A 17,805-nucleotide genomic window follows, 5' to 3' on the forward strand; every position below is an offset into this window, starting at 1 on the left:
GGTTGAACGGTGAGTCTTCCGAAGTTGTGACCGTAGCCCAGAGTTTCAGAAGCTCTAGCGCAGTACAGTGCATCAAGGCCAGAGCGTCGTCACAGAGAGGCAGTTGGTGAGAAGGCTGAGGGAAGCATCTGGTGGAATGCTTAGAGAAGCCAACGCTGAGAGAATGTGTGGGCTATGTGAGGACTTCAGACCTGAGAGAGAGATTGAGTTGGGGAACTTCTGTGAATTGGGTGGGAGCTACAGACCTGAAAGTGAGCAAGGGACCAGGAAATAGTGGGAGATTGTCTGCCCTGTGGCCCAGAAAGTGGTCTGTTTTTTCCACTCCTGTAGGCAAGTAGACGGATGGAACCGAAAGGGTGAATGGGGGATGAGCTGCAGTATGCCACACAGCCACTACACAGTGGATGGAGCCCTCTACTTTGGGCTCCATCCAACTTTTAAGTTTCTGTTGCTGGTGGCTGTCACAAACTACTGATCGATACCATTGCCGGGTGATGGCCCCCTAGACATGTGATACTGATGACCTCTCTAAAGGAGAGGTTGTCAATATTTAAAAGATAGAAAACCTCTTTAATCTGGTACAAGTTGAAGTTGGTCTGTTAACATTGACATGGGTGAGGTTAAACAAGAACTGTTTGATGCACTGGTAAAATTGTACTACTGTATGGATGTTATGGCACGTTAAAAGCGAGATGTCGTTTAATAAGTGGTGCCCTTAAACAACATAGAATAGAAAAGTGATTGTGTAGCCAATTGGTGATCTGAGATCACATTCCTATTCTGCTGAGAGTTGGGTGATGTGTGCGTCTGTACATTCACAGTAGTGTGACCAGCAACCATAAAACTTTTGTGATGCTGTTGTGAAGGAAATAAAGTTCAAGCAAACAATGCAACAGCACTTTACAAATATGAACCAATGTTATACTCACCATATAAAATGAATATGAGGTACTTAGCAAATATATTTTGATCAAAATCATTTGTGCCCATCCGCCACGGCAAGGTGACCTCTTTTTGATGGGAACCTACTTTATATGATACCTCTCCTCGTGCCACGTGGTGTCAAATGAATTCAGGGAGAGCAGGCTCCACTTATATACTGAATCTGTTCTACATGATACCTTTCCTTGTGCCAACTGGCCTCAATTGAATTCAGGAAAAGCAGTCTCCACATGCATACTGAATCTGCTCTATATGATACCTCTCCTTGCGTCATCAGGCCTGAAATGACATCAGAGAGAGCAGGCTACAGGTATACATTGCACTAATTAAAAACCGCCTATTGAAAAGTAGGGTTAGGTAGGAGTGCACGACCGAAAAGGAGACGGCCACACCTCCAAATGCATACTGCAAAAAACTAATTAAGTGAATGCATAGGTGCATGTTGCTGAAAATACAAAAGCACAAGCAAACATAATGGAACGGCACTCTGCAAATATGGAATATATGAACTAATGAACTATATAAATGAATATGAGCTATTTAGCAAATATTTTTTTACCAACATCATCTGTGCCCATCCACCAGAAATATAGTCATCCATTCAACTGTTAAATTGTATGATAATTCCTAAAGGTAAACCCAGAAACCACCTCTTGCAAGCAATCAGCTGTAACATGTAGGGTGCAGAAAGTGTTCAATTCCCACGTAGCATCCCCACAGGGGAAAAGAAGTATTACACAGGTCTCGTTGAATTGAATGGACTATCCTTGTAATGCTCTTACACATGGGACAGACATTTGAGAGACACCTATGCATTCAGAATGTCCTAGTAGGGTTTTTGAAGATAGGGTTTCTAAACCAGACAATCCCGTTCATTTAATTTTCTAGACATGAAAATTAGAAAATTATATTACTCGTGGTAGTTTGCAGCTTCACAAGGATGCTCATTGTCTCAGAATTGACTTAAAGGGGTATTCTGGTAGATAAAAGTTATCCCGATAGGGGTCAACTATCAGATTGGTGGGGGTCCTACCGCTGGGAGCCCCACTGATCACGAGAATGGGTGTCCCATACCCCCTGCAGGCTCCCTGCTGCTCCCCTGAAATGACCAGAGCTGTTGGTCGCACATGTGCGTGCCCGCTCTATTCATTTCTATGGGAGTTTCGGAGATAATGTAGCGCTGTACTCGGCTATCGGAGCAGCAGAGAGCCTGCAGGAGGTACAGGGCCCCCCAACGGTAGGACCACTACCAATTTGATAGTTCTCCCCTATCCTGTGTATAGGAGATAACATGTACCTCCTGGAATACCCCTTTAAGGATTTATAAACTGGTGTGTGACAGTGTCTTTTTAAGTTGTTATAAAAAGGATGTCTGCATCTCGTGGTTAATACATAATGAATGGGGTAGCAATTCCCGGCACTCATGCAGTTCAATCCATCACCCTAAACTGTGGACTGAATATCAGCTATCATTTTACTGACATAAGACAATTTTATTTATTTGCTTAGACATGTAAGTCTGAAAAAGGGAGTGAAGTGGAACAGCTGTATGTAATGCTGACAGTTCATGTCTACTGGCATCTGTCCTCTCCTGGCGGCATGGCCGCCGGAGTACTGACCCCTTACGCTGCACTGCAGTCCACGTCGCTCCTGTCTCTTTCTTTTCAGTTCTTGCTGGTGTGCTCTCCCATAGGACATGCATGCTCTCCATGGTTTTTAAAGGGCCAGCGCGCACATAGGCTAATCTGTCCCCAACCTATAACAGCATTCCCTGGGATATACAGTATATGGAACCATCTGTTATGGGAAGGTGACTGAGCAATAAGGTTGACCTCTGTCTGATAACCATACTGATCCTGTGCGACCTGTCCTGACTTCTGCCTGATTACCGTATCGATCCTTGGCCACTTGCCCTAATCTATTGCCTGTTTTACTGTATTGCGCAAAGTCTGTCTGTCTTGACCACGTCTCTGTCTGTCCCCTTGGTGTCTCTTGACCCACCTGGGTCAGCAGCCACTGAATGAAGACAACTCCTTTGCTGCTGGCCCCTGCAGAGAAGTCCAGATCCCCGTACTGGAGTAAAAGGGGGAAAACTAGGGGACCACTTGAACAATGCCCTCAGACGTAGCTCCAAGTTAAATCAGTACAGTGACACATTGGCTCTGTACTCACTGCATTACAGTGTAGTTTTTGTATTGCCTCCAAAATATTTCATATTTCTTAAAGTGGCCTATGAAGAACATTCATCATCGCCTATCTTTTTCTACACCCATGCAATAGGGAGTGTAGAAAAAGAAGTCGCACCTGTCCCAAAGACCCCACTGCCACATAAGAGTTGACCAGTATGATGCCACATAGTAATTGGGGGCTCTGTTATACATTTTGCACTGGGGACCAGAAGCCTCAAGTTACACCTTCGAATGACCCATGACCACCAGACTGTCCGAGCCACTGCTTGTTAACACCTCTCACCCCTGGGTCAGGAGGATCCCCAACTGATATCACATTATAAACCATTTAAACCCCCACCAGGTGTAATATACAGTATATGAATTTTGCAGAACCCCCAGGATATCATTAGTCTGTCCCCTGTTAAAGACTTTTTTTTTTAACTTCAGGGCAATAGATTCTGTACCAAAAATCGTCGGCTGAAAAGGAACTTACTTTATGAAACTGAATACTGGGAGAACTGGTGTCAGAAATAAACCATGGCTGATTCAATCTCACTCTGCTAGACATTTTATTTACTCCCACGCATCCTCTGGACACAGGTCACATTTCACGAAGAGGCTCTGAGGCCTTCAAGAAACACTCAGACCCTGGATCTGGGTTATCTAGATAGTTCTATGCTCCTTGTAGTTACTACCTGTGTCTTATGTATCGCCTGCAGACATGATTATGTACAGCTACAGCTGCTTGCATTATATTATGTAATATAATGTATATCATTATACAACATGTTAAAAATCATAAATGCTTTTGCAATCGGCACGTGAGGTATATCCTACTGATTCTATTCATAGATATTAACTATTAAGGTGGTTTCCCCATCATAAACTTTTATGGCATTTCAACTACTACGTCTTCAAAGATATATGGAGTCAGCGGTGTGTTTCTATTACTTCCATTAATTTGAATAGAGATCCTTTCTCAGATTTAAGAGGCGTCCCGGCGGATGGACCTACATTGATCATACGGTACATGGTGTCAATATGTCATAAACGTTTGTGGTGGTGATCAGTGGCTTACCTTCAATGGAGGAAGAGGGGCAGGACCTGAACTTCTTCTTTTCCAGACAAGAAAAAACTGCATTTTCATTCAGCCGCCACAAGATGGAGCTCAATCCAAAGAGATTATTACAGCTTCTATTGCAGTCAATGATAATTGTATAAATTCCAATGCAATAAGCTCCCCCTAGTGGCGGCTACAGGCAGCCAGCTTTTTAATAAAAGTGAGGCAGATTTATCAATGTATTTTTGGCAGTTGTGGAGTGTAAATATAGAATGAGTGCCACATTTATGACGCATCTACTCCACTTTTTCCAACATAGAAATCGGAAAAAGGGGGTGAGGTGGAGGGAGAATTACAGGTATCTTCAATTAAAATTTCTTCCTCTCGATTAAAAAAAATATATAATTTCTCAGAAAACTGGGCTGTTGCACTTTGTATTGCCTGCATGTGATTTTCAAACAAGATGCACCAAAGTTAACCACAGCGTTGAATCGTTTAACTAACGCCTATGTCCGCTATCAGTGGCTGTCTGCAAGGTACATCACTTTCCTGAGCGACTCCGATTTTGATGATGCCTCAGAAGAGTTGAGAGGAAGAAAGGATCTCATCCAAGAGAAGGATGCCTTTGTACAAGACACTAAGAGTAAGGCAGAACTCTGCATCGCACAGTTGCAAGAAGTGAGATCCCATCGATCAACTTCAACCAAATATACGCTTTCATCTTCCAAAACCTCTCGTTCCGGAAGGTCGGGGTTACATGACAAGCTTATAGAAATCCGGGCAGAAACAGAGGAAGCTAGTGTTAGAAGTTCCTTTGCTAAGAAGGAGGCAGAAATGGCAAAGAAGAAAGCAGAAATGGAGGCAGAGGCAGAAACCCAACTAAAAATTATCCAAACAGAAAGGGAAGAAGCAGCTACCATAGCCAAATTGAAGGTCCTCGAGCAAGCATTAGGCCAAGGCACCGACCTACGGTAGACTGTTTTGTCCCAGGAGAAGTGGAAGACCCAGCCGACCGCACTGCCGGATATGTGTTAAGGCAATCATCGCCTGCTCCTCCTGCTAAATCACATGTACCAACGCCACTTCTAAATCACCAACTGGATGAACCCACAGAGCACCAGATGTCGTCATCCACCAATAACAAGGTAATTTCTAGCGTTGAGCCAGCTGATCCTCCAGAGACTAAACCACAGCTTAATCCTTATGCCACATCATTCTGTCCTGATCAATCTCAGCCTTATAAGCCAGAGCCTCTACATGCCCTAGAGACACCACAATGCAATCCAGCAACAAGGAATGGGAGATCAGACATGTCGGACTTTGCCAGATGCATGATGCACAGGGAGCTGATAAACATTAGTCTCTCAAAGTATGATGACTGTGCTGAAAACTACAGAGCCTGGAAATCGACCTTTGAAGCAGTAATCAGCAATCTTAACCTCACTGCCAAGGAAGAACTTGACTTGCTTGTCAACTAGTTAGACCCAGAATCTGCAGAACACGTAAAGACATTAAGAGCAGTTCATGCAGGCCACTCAGAGGAAGGTCTCGCTGCAGAATGGGGGAGACTTGAACAGACCTATGGCAGTTCTGAAGCTACAGAAAGCACCTTATTCAAGAGACTTCAAACCTTCCCAAAGATAACTAGCAAGGACAATCGCAAGCTCCAGGATCTGAGCGACCTACTTAAGGAACTAGAATTGGCTAAAAATGGATCCATGTCTGCCAGGACTGAGTTACCTTGATACTGCCCATGGTGTCAATCCAGTTGTGTTGAAACTACCACACGGCATGCAAGAAAAACGGGCAGACCAGGGCACCAGATACAAGAGAGAACACAAAGTGTCTTTTCCCTCTTTCTCTTATTTTTCCAGATTCATCAGTGACCAAGCTCGGAAGAAGAATAATCCCAGCTTTGACTTCACAGAATCTACTTTACCTGCTTCATCCTCATGCTCAAGGTATGACAGCACAACAAGTAAATGCAGAGACTTAAGGGGAACAGTATCCGTTTCAAAAAACAAATGTCCCACTTATTGCAGACTCCACTACTAGGAAGGACACTCCCATCCTTAAAGAAAAGGACTCTTACCGCATGTGCCCTATTCACAAAAGACCTCATCCTTTGAAAGAATGTCGTGGGCTCAGGGCAAAAACTTTGCAAGAACACAGAGAAACACTCAAAGAGGTTGTGCCACGTCAAATCATATGGCAAAAGACTGTACAGCTATCATCAGGTGTGCAGAATGCAGTAGTGCAATGCATCCTACTTTGTCTCCAGACAACGCACTACCTCAAACCGCAGCCAACGCCGTCGCACTTCATGGCGGGGAGCCACCAGCTCAAGAGCTAGCTACAACGACGGTCTCCTTTTCCTCTATGGAAATATGTGGCAAGAAGACTGGTTCCAAGTGCTATTCAAAAGTGTGTTTGGTCAACGTCTACCCAGAAGGGCAATCTGAAAAGGCCACCAGAATGTATGGCCTAAATAGATAAACAAAGCAATAGGTCTCTGGCGAAACCTAAATTCTTTGAGATTTTCGGCATAACGGGAGAAGCAACACCATACACCCTAAACACTTGTTCTGGTCGTGTAGACGCTTATGGCAGAAGAGCCACTGGATACCTTATCTCCTCCATTAAAGGGAACGTTCATATACCCTTGCCAACGTTAATTGAATGCGACCAGATACCTGATGAAAGAGATAAAATTCCTTCTCCAGAAGCTGCATACCATCATTCCCACTTGAAACATCTAGCTAATGAGATTCCTCTTATGGACATTCATGTTAGTATATAGTGTGAAATCCTAGGATTTCAGACAGGGAGTGTGCTGTTTGAGCATTTATTTCTTCCATTTAAGATTAATTGCTGTATTCATGTTATTATATCATTACCATACTATGTAATGCTGCCACCCTGTGGTCATTCTTGTTATAGGTTTCCAGAATGTATTATGTAACTCCCATTTGTCTTTGCTCTCTGTCTACTCCTCCCTTTTGTTGACATCATTTCCTGTTTCCCTGGTCCTGATGTGTTTTCTTCTGCAGCAGACTCTTTTTCAAATTTTTATGTCCACCCCACTGAGGATGGTGCACATGCCCAGATCCATCCATGCCACTATCTGCAGCAGAAAGGACATGCCCTCATAGAAAGGACATAACCCCTGAGAAAGGACAAAACCCTAAGCTGTCAGCTTGAAATAAATCTAGCAGAGCAATGAATGGGGAGATCTCTGGACCCATGTGAGGTACAGGGCTGGGTCTAGAGTGGATGGTTTTTCAGATATCCTTTTTAAAGTCACTCCATGTATTTGACTTGCTGTCCTAGCTCTTTAACTTCCTCTCTCTGTGTTTGGTCTTTTAGCACGTCAAACAGCCTCACTAAACCCCTTCCCGTTGGGCGAAACTTTAAAGATGGCGCCCACTCACAAGCCATAGCCGCCAGGGGCCTGCAGTTTTAAACAGCAGACACCCGGGACTTATGTATACAATCGACGATAACGTCGATCGTATACATCTGACCCCTCTGGGAGTGCAAAAACCCGGAAGCTTACGGGTGTGCATCGGTTCCCCCTAGCGAGGACTGGGAGAGCCGGATGGTAAGTGGCAGCCTCGGTCCTCCTGAATGTGCTAAGGCTGCCACACATAAGTTCCTATGGAGCCCCTGTCTGTGGCAGGACTCCATAGGAACATAATGCAATCCTCACAGAGTCCAATGCTAATGCACTGGTGTCTATGAGAAAGGCAATCTGATGGTTGCTTGTTATAGTTCCCTATGGGAGCTATAAAAAGGTGTAAAGGTGTAATAAAAATTTATAAATTCAAATTACCTCCCTTTCCGAAAAATCGAAATACACGAACAATAAAAAAAATACATCATAGGCATCGCCACGTATGAAAAGGCCCATACTATTAAAATATTAAAATATTTATCCCATACGACTAACCAGAAAAAAAAAAAACAGCCAAGTGGCTGTTTTTTTTATTGCTTCACCTCCCACAAAAAAATTTAATAAAAAAGTGATCAAAAAGTCATATACACCTCAAAATGGTAACAATGAAAACTACAGATCGTGCAAAAAATGAGCCACCACATAGCTCTGTACTCATAACAACAAAAAAGTTATAGGGGTCATGTAATATGTCAGTTTTACCGCATAGGATATGCCATAAAAACTAAACCCATAAACTGTTGCGGAATTGTTTTTCTTCTAATTTCACCCCATTTGGAATTTTCTCCAGCTGCCCACTACATCGTAAGCAATAATAACTGGTGGCATTAGAAAATGCAACTTGTCCCACCCCCATACGGATATGGAAAAAATTAAAAAACCTCCAGGTCTGAATGAGTTAACTCCCTCTGTCAGACTATTCTTCTATCAGTGACTCAGAGCATCACACATTACACTAAGTGCAATACTGTTCTGTGGACATCTTTACCTAGGCCTGTCATACTGTCATCCCAAATCTACACCGACTTATATTATCAGGATTACCCTCACAGCAGCAGTGAATTGACATTGGATTCTTTTATTATTTGTGCCGACTGCTCCAGAGGGACAATATTTTGTATTTTATTTTCTAAAACAACTTTTTTATGAATATTGAGTTTACAAAAAAATACTTTCTAGTGGAAGTGTCCCTTTAAGAAAAGCCAGCACAATAAAACAGAGTTTTTGTTACAGGTGAATGAGCAATAGAACAAAAAAAAAAAGCTAAGAAAACCTTTTAGGGGCAATTTTATTATGATTGCACTACTCATTTTGGGCTACAAATTTTTTTTTCACTTGGAATTTATTAAAAATGTTTAACAGTGTTGTCTTTCATGGTTATATTTTAGCCTATCTTCAAATTGCTAAGACAATGGTTTAAATAAGTGTTTATGAGCTGTCAGAAGTTCAGAGATAAGGGCTATACATCAATCCACCAGAACAGCAACCTGATGGCTCAGAGTGAAACTAAAAGTGAGAACTTCTGCAGATAGGCTAAAACCTGAAGGGGTTGTCTGGGTTCAGAGCTGAACATGGACATATCCCCATTTTCACCCAGGCAGACCCCCTGATATTAGCATTGGAGCATTTCATGTTCCGATGCTCTCCCTTGCCCTGCGCAGCATCGCACAGGGCAAAGGCTGTTGGTTTATATTTTTTTACACTGCTAGGCAGAGGCTTCCATTGCCAGTGATGCCACCGGCACTGATGGGCGGGCTTTAGAGCTGCCCTAGCCATTTTACAGGCTAGGACAGCGCTAAAACCCGCCTATTAGTGCTGGTGATGTCACTGGCAACACTGCTAGGCGGAAAGCCTCCACTTAGCTTTCCCAATGGAGAGCCCGGTATGTCACCAGATCTCCACAAAAAGCCTTTGCCCTGTGCAATTCAGCACAGGGCCAGGCAGAGCATCGGAGCATGAAATGGGGGGGGGGGGGGATGGGCAGAGGGGTGACGATGGGGATAAAAGGGTTTTAAAAGGGTTTTCCAAGATTTTAATACCGGATCAGTACCTGATCTGTAGGGGTCAGACACCTGGGACCGCTGCCGATCAGCTGTCTGAGACAGGCATTCCTGTGAGCACCCCGTTGTTCTCCATGTTCACCAAGCACAGCGCTATACATTTGATAGCGGCTGTGCTTGGTATCACAGCTCAGCCCCACTCACTTCTATGGGGCTGAGCTGCGCCTAGGTCATATTAGCGCTGATTGTCGGACCCCCACCAATCAGATACTGATGATTGATCCAGAGGATAGGTCATCAGTTGCAATGTTTCGGAAAACCCCTTTAAGCCTGTAGGAAATTAGGAGATGTGGAGTCATTCTGATGGGCAAGGGGTGTATCCATGAAGTGAGAAATCCAGGTGTCAGAATGTTGTCAGTTTGTGTGACAATCTGTGCTTTTCTCTCAGTGCTTCATTTGTAAACCTGCTTGATGAAGGAGCCTCAGTGCTCTGGAAGCATGCAAATTTTTTAAAAATTGGGTTCGCCAATAAAGGTATCGCTGCTGTAAGGCTTTTGTCCTTTTGAGAACAAAAATATTTATCACAGCACAGATTTTCGGGCTCACGCAGTTGCTCTACATGACAGTTTACTGGTAACTTTGTGTCACCATCTACTGCATTTGTTATCTATGGAAGGATCAAGTTTAACCAGTACTAGAGTGCCTCTAGTGGTCATACAAGTCATGCCATCTCACAGCCTGCTTAAAATACTAAATAAAATCTTAGGCTACTTTCACACTTGCGGCAGAGTGATCCAGCAGGCAGTTCCATCGCCGGAACTGCCTGCCGGATCCGTCAAAACGTATGCCAACTGATGGCATTTGTAAGAATGATCAGGATCCTGATCCGTCTTACAAATGCATCGAAATGCTGGATCCGTTTTTCCAGATAGCACCGGAAAGTAGGATCCGGCATTTATTTTTTTCAGCTTTTTTTTCGGGCAGCGCATGGGTCGGATCCGGCATTCCTGTATTTTGAATGCCGGATCCGGCACTAATACATTCCTATGGAAAAAAATGCCGGATCCGGCATTCAGGCAAGTGTTCAGTTTTTTTGGCCGGAGATAAAACCGTAGCATGCTGCGGTTTTATCTTTTGCCTGATCAGTCAAAAAGACTGAACTGAAGGCATCCTGATGCATCCTGAATGGATTTCTCTCCATTCAGAATGCATGGGGATAATCCTGATCAGGATTCTTCCGGCATAGAGCCCCTAGGACGGAACTCTATGCCGGAAAAGAAAAACGCTAGTGTGAAAGTACCCTTAATCCGTTATTAGAGCACATTTCTGCATGCAATATTATGCTATAAATTTGTATACATTTGTTGCAAGATTTTACAGCGTCCAGACCACTTTCACACTGCAGTATGATCACAACAGGAATCTAATAGTCCACAACACAAATGTACTTAAAGGGGTTTTCCAATTTCTGAAACAGCCCCCCCTATGTGCTAGGCCCCTCATAAGTAATATACTTACCCCACTCCCGGAGCCGCTGCTGGTCTCTGCACCACTGCTGCTGCTTCTCCCTGTACATGGATGAAAACATTCGGTGTCAGGGGGGAGCAGCCAATGGCAGGTGTGGACGGGGACTAGCCTCCCTAGCATCGCGGGTGACGCTAGGGAGGCTCCCAACCCCCCCCCCCCCCCGAAACCGCATGTTTTCATCCGTGTACAGGGAGAAGCAGCGGTGGCGGTGTGAGGACCAGGAACGACGCAGGGAGCGTGGTAAGTATATTACCTGTGAGGGGCCTGGCACATAGGGGGGGCTGTTTCAGAAATTGGATAACCTCTTTAATACAGCCGTCTAACATCTATATTGTTTTGGTGCAGAAATAATGAAATCGCAATCACTTAGCTATAAGACATATTAACATAGAACAAAGCAATAAATAGTGATCGTAAGGCTCTACTCACATCACACACAGAGAAAAACTTTTTCTGTGGCTTATTCTTGTTGGAGATACAACATCTTACAGCTTAGTCTATTGCTAGATTAACTGCAGTTCATAGTTATAACACTAGAGGTCACTGTTACTAATGCTTCACTTGTAGTCTCTCTATGCATTTCTATGATGTGTTGTATTTCCTGTACATTGAGATGAACTCACTGATTTATTTTCCTGTCTCTAACATTCACCATGTAAGGTGACCTTCTGTTATTAGTATCAAATAATTAGAAAAGGCTCCACCAGCAAACTACTGGAGCTCAGCCTTTCAGTTACCAGCTGAAAAAAAAGGATAAATCAATAATAATAATATAGGCTGGCTCACAGTATTTTGCAGAGAATTTATTATTATACTAAATAAATACAAACTGACTTGGTGTCAGTATCAGCATACAAACATAACAGAATGTGTAAATAGGTATAGAAGTGCGGAGCTCTCGCAAAAACCTATATAACCGGAGTACTCCTAGGAATGAGACCTAATGGCTAGATTTAGGCTGCAAGGGTTAATCTAATGAACCGCTCAAATGTCCATAGTTATAGATACCAGTTTGCCAACTAGTTAGAACCAAAAGTTCAAGATTGTCCTTGTTGTAATTTCCCACAGGGGGGACTCTGTGTTTAACCACCTCCGGACCGCCTAACGCAGGATCGCGTTCCGGAGGTGGCAGCCCTGCGCAGAGTCACGCATATATGCGTCATCTCGCGATGGCCGAGATTTCCTGTGAACGCGCGCACACAGGCGCGCGCGCTCACAGGAACGGAAGGTAAGAGAGTTGATCTCCAGCCTGCCAGCGGCGATCGTTCGCTGGCAGGCTGGAGATGTGTTTTTTTTAACCCCTAACAGGTATATTAGACGCTGTTTTGATAACAGCGTCTAATATACCTGCTACCTGCTCCTCTGGTGGTCCCCTTTGTTTGGATCGACCACCAGAGGACACAGGTAGCTCAGTAAAGTACCACCAAGCACCACTACACTACACTACACCCCCCCCCCGTCACTTATTAGCCCCTGATCACCCCATATAGACTCCCTGATCACCCCCCTGTCATTGATTACCCCCCTGTCATTGATCACCCCCCTGTAAAGCTCCATTCAGATGTCCGCATGATTTTTACGGATCCACTGATAGATGGATCGGATCCGCAAAACGCATACGGACGTCTGAATGAAGCCTTACAGGGGCATGATCAATGACTGTGGTTATCACCCCATATAGACTCCCTGATCACCCCCCTGTCATTGATTACCCCCCTGTCATTGATTACCCCCCTGTAAAGCTCCATTCAGACGTCCGCATGATTTTTACGGATCCACTGATAGATGGATCGGATCCGCAAAACGCATCCGGACGTCTGAATGAAGCCTTACAGGGGCATGATCAATGACTGTGGTGATCACCCCATATAGACTCCCTGATCACCCCCCTGTAAAGCTCCATTCAGATGTCCGCATGATTTTTACGGATGCACTGATAGATGGATCCGATCCGCAAAACGCATCCGGGACGTCTGAATGAAGCCTTACAGGGGCATGATCAATGACTGTGGTGATCACCCCATATAGACTCCCTGATCACCCCCCTGTAAAGCTCCATTCAGATGTCCGCATGATTTGTACGGATGCACTGATAGATGGATCCGATCCGCAAAACGCATCCGGACGTCTGAATGAAGCCTTACAGGGGCATGATCAATGACTGTGGTGATCACCCCATATAGACTCCCTGATCACCCCCCTGTAAAGCTCCATTCAGATGTCCGCATGATTTTTACAGATGCACTGATAGATGGATCGGATCCGCAAAACGCATCCGGACGTCTGAATGAAGCCTTACAGGGGCGTGATCAATGACTGTGGTGATCAACCCATATAGACTCCCTGATCACCCCCCTGTCATTGATTACCCCCCTGTCATTGATTACCCCCCTGTAAAGCTCCATTCAGATGTCCGCATGATTTGTACGGATGCACTGATAGATGGATCCGATCCGCAAAACGCATCCGGACGTCTGAATGAAGCCTTACAGGGGCATGATCAATGACTGTGGTGATCACCCCATATAGACTCCCTGATCACCCCCCTGTAAAGCTCCATTCAGATGTCCGCATGATTTTTACGGATGCACTGATAGATGGATCGGATCCGCAAAACGCATACGGACGTCTGAATGAAGCCTTACAGGGGCATGATCAATGACTGTGGTGATCACCGCATGTAGACTCCCTGATCACCCCCCTGTCATTGATTACCCCCCTGTCATTGATTACCCCCCTGTAAAGCTCCATTCAGACGTCCGCATGATTTTTACGGATCCACTGATAGATGGATCGGATCCGCAAAACGCATACGGACGTCTGAATGAAGCCTTACACGGGCGTGATCAATGACTGTGGTTATCACCCCATATAGACTCCCTGATCACCCCCCTGTCATTGATCACACCCCTGTCATTGATCACACCCCTGTCATTGATCACACCCCTGTCATTGATCACACCCCTGTCATTGATCACCCCCCCTGTCATTGATCACCCCTCTGTAAGGCTCCATTCAGACATTTTTTTGGCCCAAGTTAGCGGAATTTTTTTATTTTTTTCTTACAAAGTCTCATATTCCACTAACTTGTGTCAAAAAATAAAATCTCACATGAACTCACCATACCCCTCACGGAAACCAAATGCGTAAAATTTTTTAGACATTTATATTCCAGACTTCTTCTCACGCTTTAGGGCCCCTAGAATGCCAGGGCAGTATAAATACCCCACATGTGACCCCATTTCGGAAAGAAGACACCCCCAGGTATTCCGTGAGGGGCATATTGAGTCCATGAAAGATTGAAATTTTTGTCCCAAGTTAGCGGAACGGGAGACTTTGTGAGAAAAAAATTAAAAATATCAATTTCCGCTAACTTGTGCCAAAAAAAAAAATTTCTATGAACTCGCCATGCCCCTCATTGAATACCTTGGGGTGTCTTCTTTCCAAAATGGGGTCACATGTGGGGTATTTATACTGCCCTGGCATTCTAGGGGCCCCAAAGCGTGAGAAGAAGTCTGGTATCCAAATGTCTAAAAATGCCCTCCTAAAAGGAATTTGGGCACCTTTGCGCATCTAGGCTGCAAAAAAGTGTCACACATCTGGTATCGCCGTACTCAGGAGAAGGTGGGGAATGTGTTTTGGGGTGTCATTTTACATATACCCATGCTGGGTGAGAGAAATATCTTGGTCAAATGCCAACTTTGTATAAAAAAATGGGAAAAGTTGTCTTTTGCCAAGATATTTCTCTCACCCAGCAAGGGTATATGTAAAATGACACCCCAAAACACATTCCCCACCTTCTCCTGAGTACGGCGATACCACATGTGTGACACTTTTTTGCAGCCTAGGTGGGCAAAGGGGCCCATATTCCAAAGAGTACCTTTAGGATTTCACAGGTCATTTACCTACTTACCACACATTAGGGCCCCTGGAAAATGCCAGGGCAGTATAACTACCCCACAAGTGACCCCATTTTGGAAAGAAGACACCCCAAGGTATTCCGTGAGGGGCATGGCAAGTTCCTAGAATTTTTTATTTTTTGTCACAAGTTAGTGGAAAATGATGATTTTTTTTTTTTTTTTTTTTTCATACAAAGTCTCATATTCCACTAACTTGTGACAAAAAATAAAAATTTTCATGAACTCACTATGCCCATCAGCGAATACCTTGGGGTCTCTTCTTTCCAAAATGGGGTCACTTGTGGGGTAGTTATACTGCCCTGGCATTCTAGGGGCCCAAATGTGTGGTAAGGAGTTTGAAATCAAATTCTGTAAAAAATGACGAGTGAAATCCGAAAGGTGCTCTTTGGAATATGGGCCCCTTTGCCCACCTAGGCTGCAAAAAAGTGTCACACATCTGGTATCTCCGTAATCGGGAGAAGTTGGGGAATGTGTTTTGGGGTGTCATTTTACATATACCCATGCTGGGTGAGAGAAATATCTTGGCAAAAGACAACTTTTCCCATTTTTTTATACAAAGTTGGCATTTGACCAAGATATTTATCTCACCCAGCATGGGTATATGTAAAAAGACACCCCAAAACACATTCCTCAACTTCTCCTGAGTACGGGGATACCAGATGTGTGACACTTTTTTGCAGCCTAGGTGGGCAAAGGGGCCCACATTCCAAAGAGCACCTTTCGGATTTCACTCGTCATTTTTTACAGAATTTGATTTCAAACTCCTTACCACACATTTGGGCCCCTAGAATGCCAGGGCAGTATAACTACCCCACAAGTGACCCCATTTTGGAAAGAAGAGACCCCAAGGTATTCGCTGATGGGCATAGTGAGTTCATGGAAGTTTTTATTTTTTGTCACAAGTTAGTGGAATATGAGACTTTGTATGAAAAAAAAAAAAAAAAAAAAAATCATCATTTTCCACTAACTTGTGACAAAAAATAAAAAATTCTAGGAACTCGCCATGCCCCTCACGGAATACCTTTGGGTCTCTTCTTTCCAAAATGGGGTCACTTGTGGGGTAGTTATACTGCCCTGGCATTCTAGGGGCCCAAATGTGTGGTAAGGAGTTTGAAATCAAATTCTGAAAAAAATGACCTGTCAAATCCGAAAGGTGCTCTTTGGAATATGGGCCCCTTTGCCCACCTAGGCTGCAAAAAAGTGTCACACATCTGGTATCTCCGTACTCAGGAGAAGGTGGGGAATGTGTTTTGGGGTGTCATTTTTTATATACCCATGCTGGGTGAGATAAATATCTTGGTCAAATGCCAACTTTGTATAAAAAAATGGGAAAAGTTGTCTTTTGCCAAGATATTTCTCTCACCCAGCAAGGGTATATGTAAAATGACACCCCAAAACACATTCCCCACCTTCTCCTGAGTACGGAGATACCAGATGTGTGACACTTTTTTGCAGCCTAGGTGGGCAAAGGGGCCCATATTCCAAAGAGCACCTTTCGGATTTGACAGGTCATTTTTTTCAGAATTTGATTTCAAACTCCTTACCACACATTTGGGCCCCTAGAATGCCAGGGCAGTATAACTACCCCACAAGTGACCCCATTTTGGAAAGAAGAGACCCAAAGGTATTCCGTGAGGGGCATGGCGAGTTCCTAGAATTTTTTATTTTTTGTCACAAGTTAGTGGAATATGAGACTTTGTAAGAAAAAAAAAAAAAAAAAAAAAATCATCATTTTCCGCTAACTTGTGACAAAAAATAAAAAGTTCTATGAACTCACTATGCCCATCAGCGAATACCTTAGGGTGTGTACTTTCCGAAATGGGGTCATTTGTGGGGTGTTTGTACTGTCTGGCCATTGTAGAACCTCAGGAAACATGACAGGTGCTCAGAAAGTCAGAGCTGCTTCAAAAAGCGGAAATTCACATTTTTGTACCATAGTTTGTAAACGCTATAACTTTTACCCAAACCATTTTTTTTCTACCCAAACATTTTTTTTTTATCAAAGACATGTAGAACTATAAATTTAGAGCAAAATTTCTATATGGATGTCGTTTTTTTTGCAAAATTTTACAACTGAAAGTGAAAAATGTCATTTTTTTGCAAAAAAATCGTTAAATTTCGATTAATAACAAAAAAAGTAAAAATGTCAGCAGCAATGAAATACCACCAAATGAAAGCTCTATTAGTGAGAAGAAAAGGAGGTAAAATTCATTTGGGTGGTAAGTTGCATGACCGAGCAATAAACGGTGAAAGTAGTGTAGGTCAGAAGTGTAAAAAGTGGCCTGGTCTTTCAGGGTGTTTAAGCACTGGGGGCTGAGGTGGTTAAATGTCGTCTGACCGATAGTAACCACACTTGCTCCAATCTGTGGGGCTCCACTTACTTGTTCCTGGCGGAGCAAACCATCAGACGCGCTCGCTCAGCGTCCCACGTGTCCAGCCAAGGAGTCGATCGCTGGTTTGTGACGTAGGCGCCTGCACCGTCCGGCCAGACGGAAGCTGGTATAGCTGAGCCGAGCCGGTGATTGCCTAAACTTGTCAGGCCAGGGAGAGTGAACACAGCAGGGTTTACCTTGTGTTTGTGGCAGTGTCAGATAACAGCACAGTTTCAGTCCACTTGGTAGATTCTTAATGAACAAATCTTTTGCAGCGGTATATGTTTGAAGAAAAGTCCTCTTGCGTTTTTTAGAAAAACCGCACCGGTAGCCTGGTCTCAATACACACTAGACGCGTT

This window comes from Bufo bufo, chromosome 7 (assembly GCF_905171765.1).
Source record: "Bufo bufo chromosome 7, aBufBuf1.1, whole genome shotgun sequence".
In the NCBI taxonomy this organism is placed as follows: domain Eukaryota; kingdom Metazoa; phylum Chordata; class Amphibia; order Anura; family Bufonidae; genus Bufo; species Bufo bufo.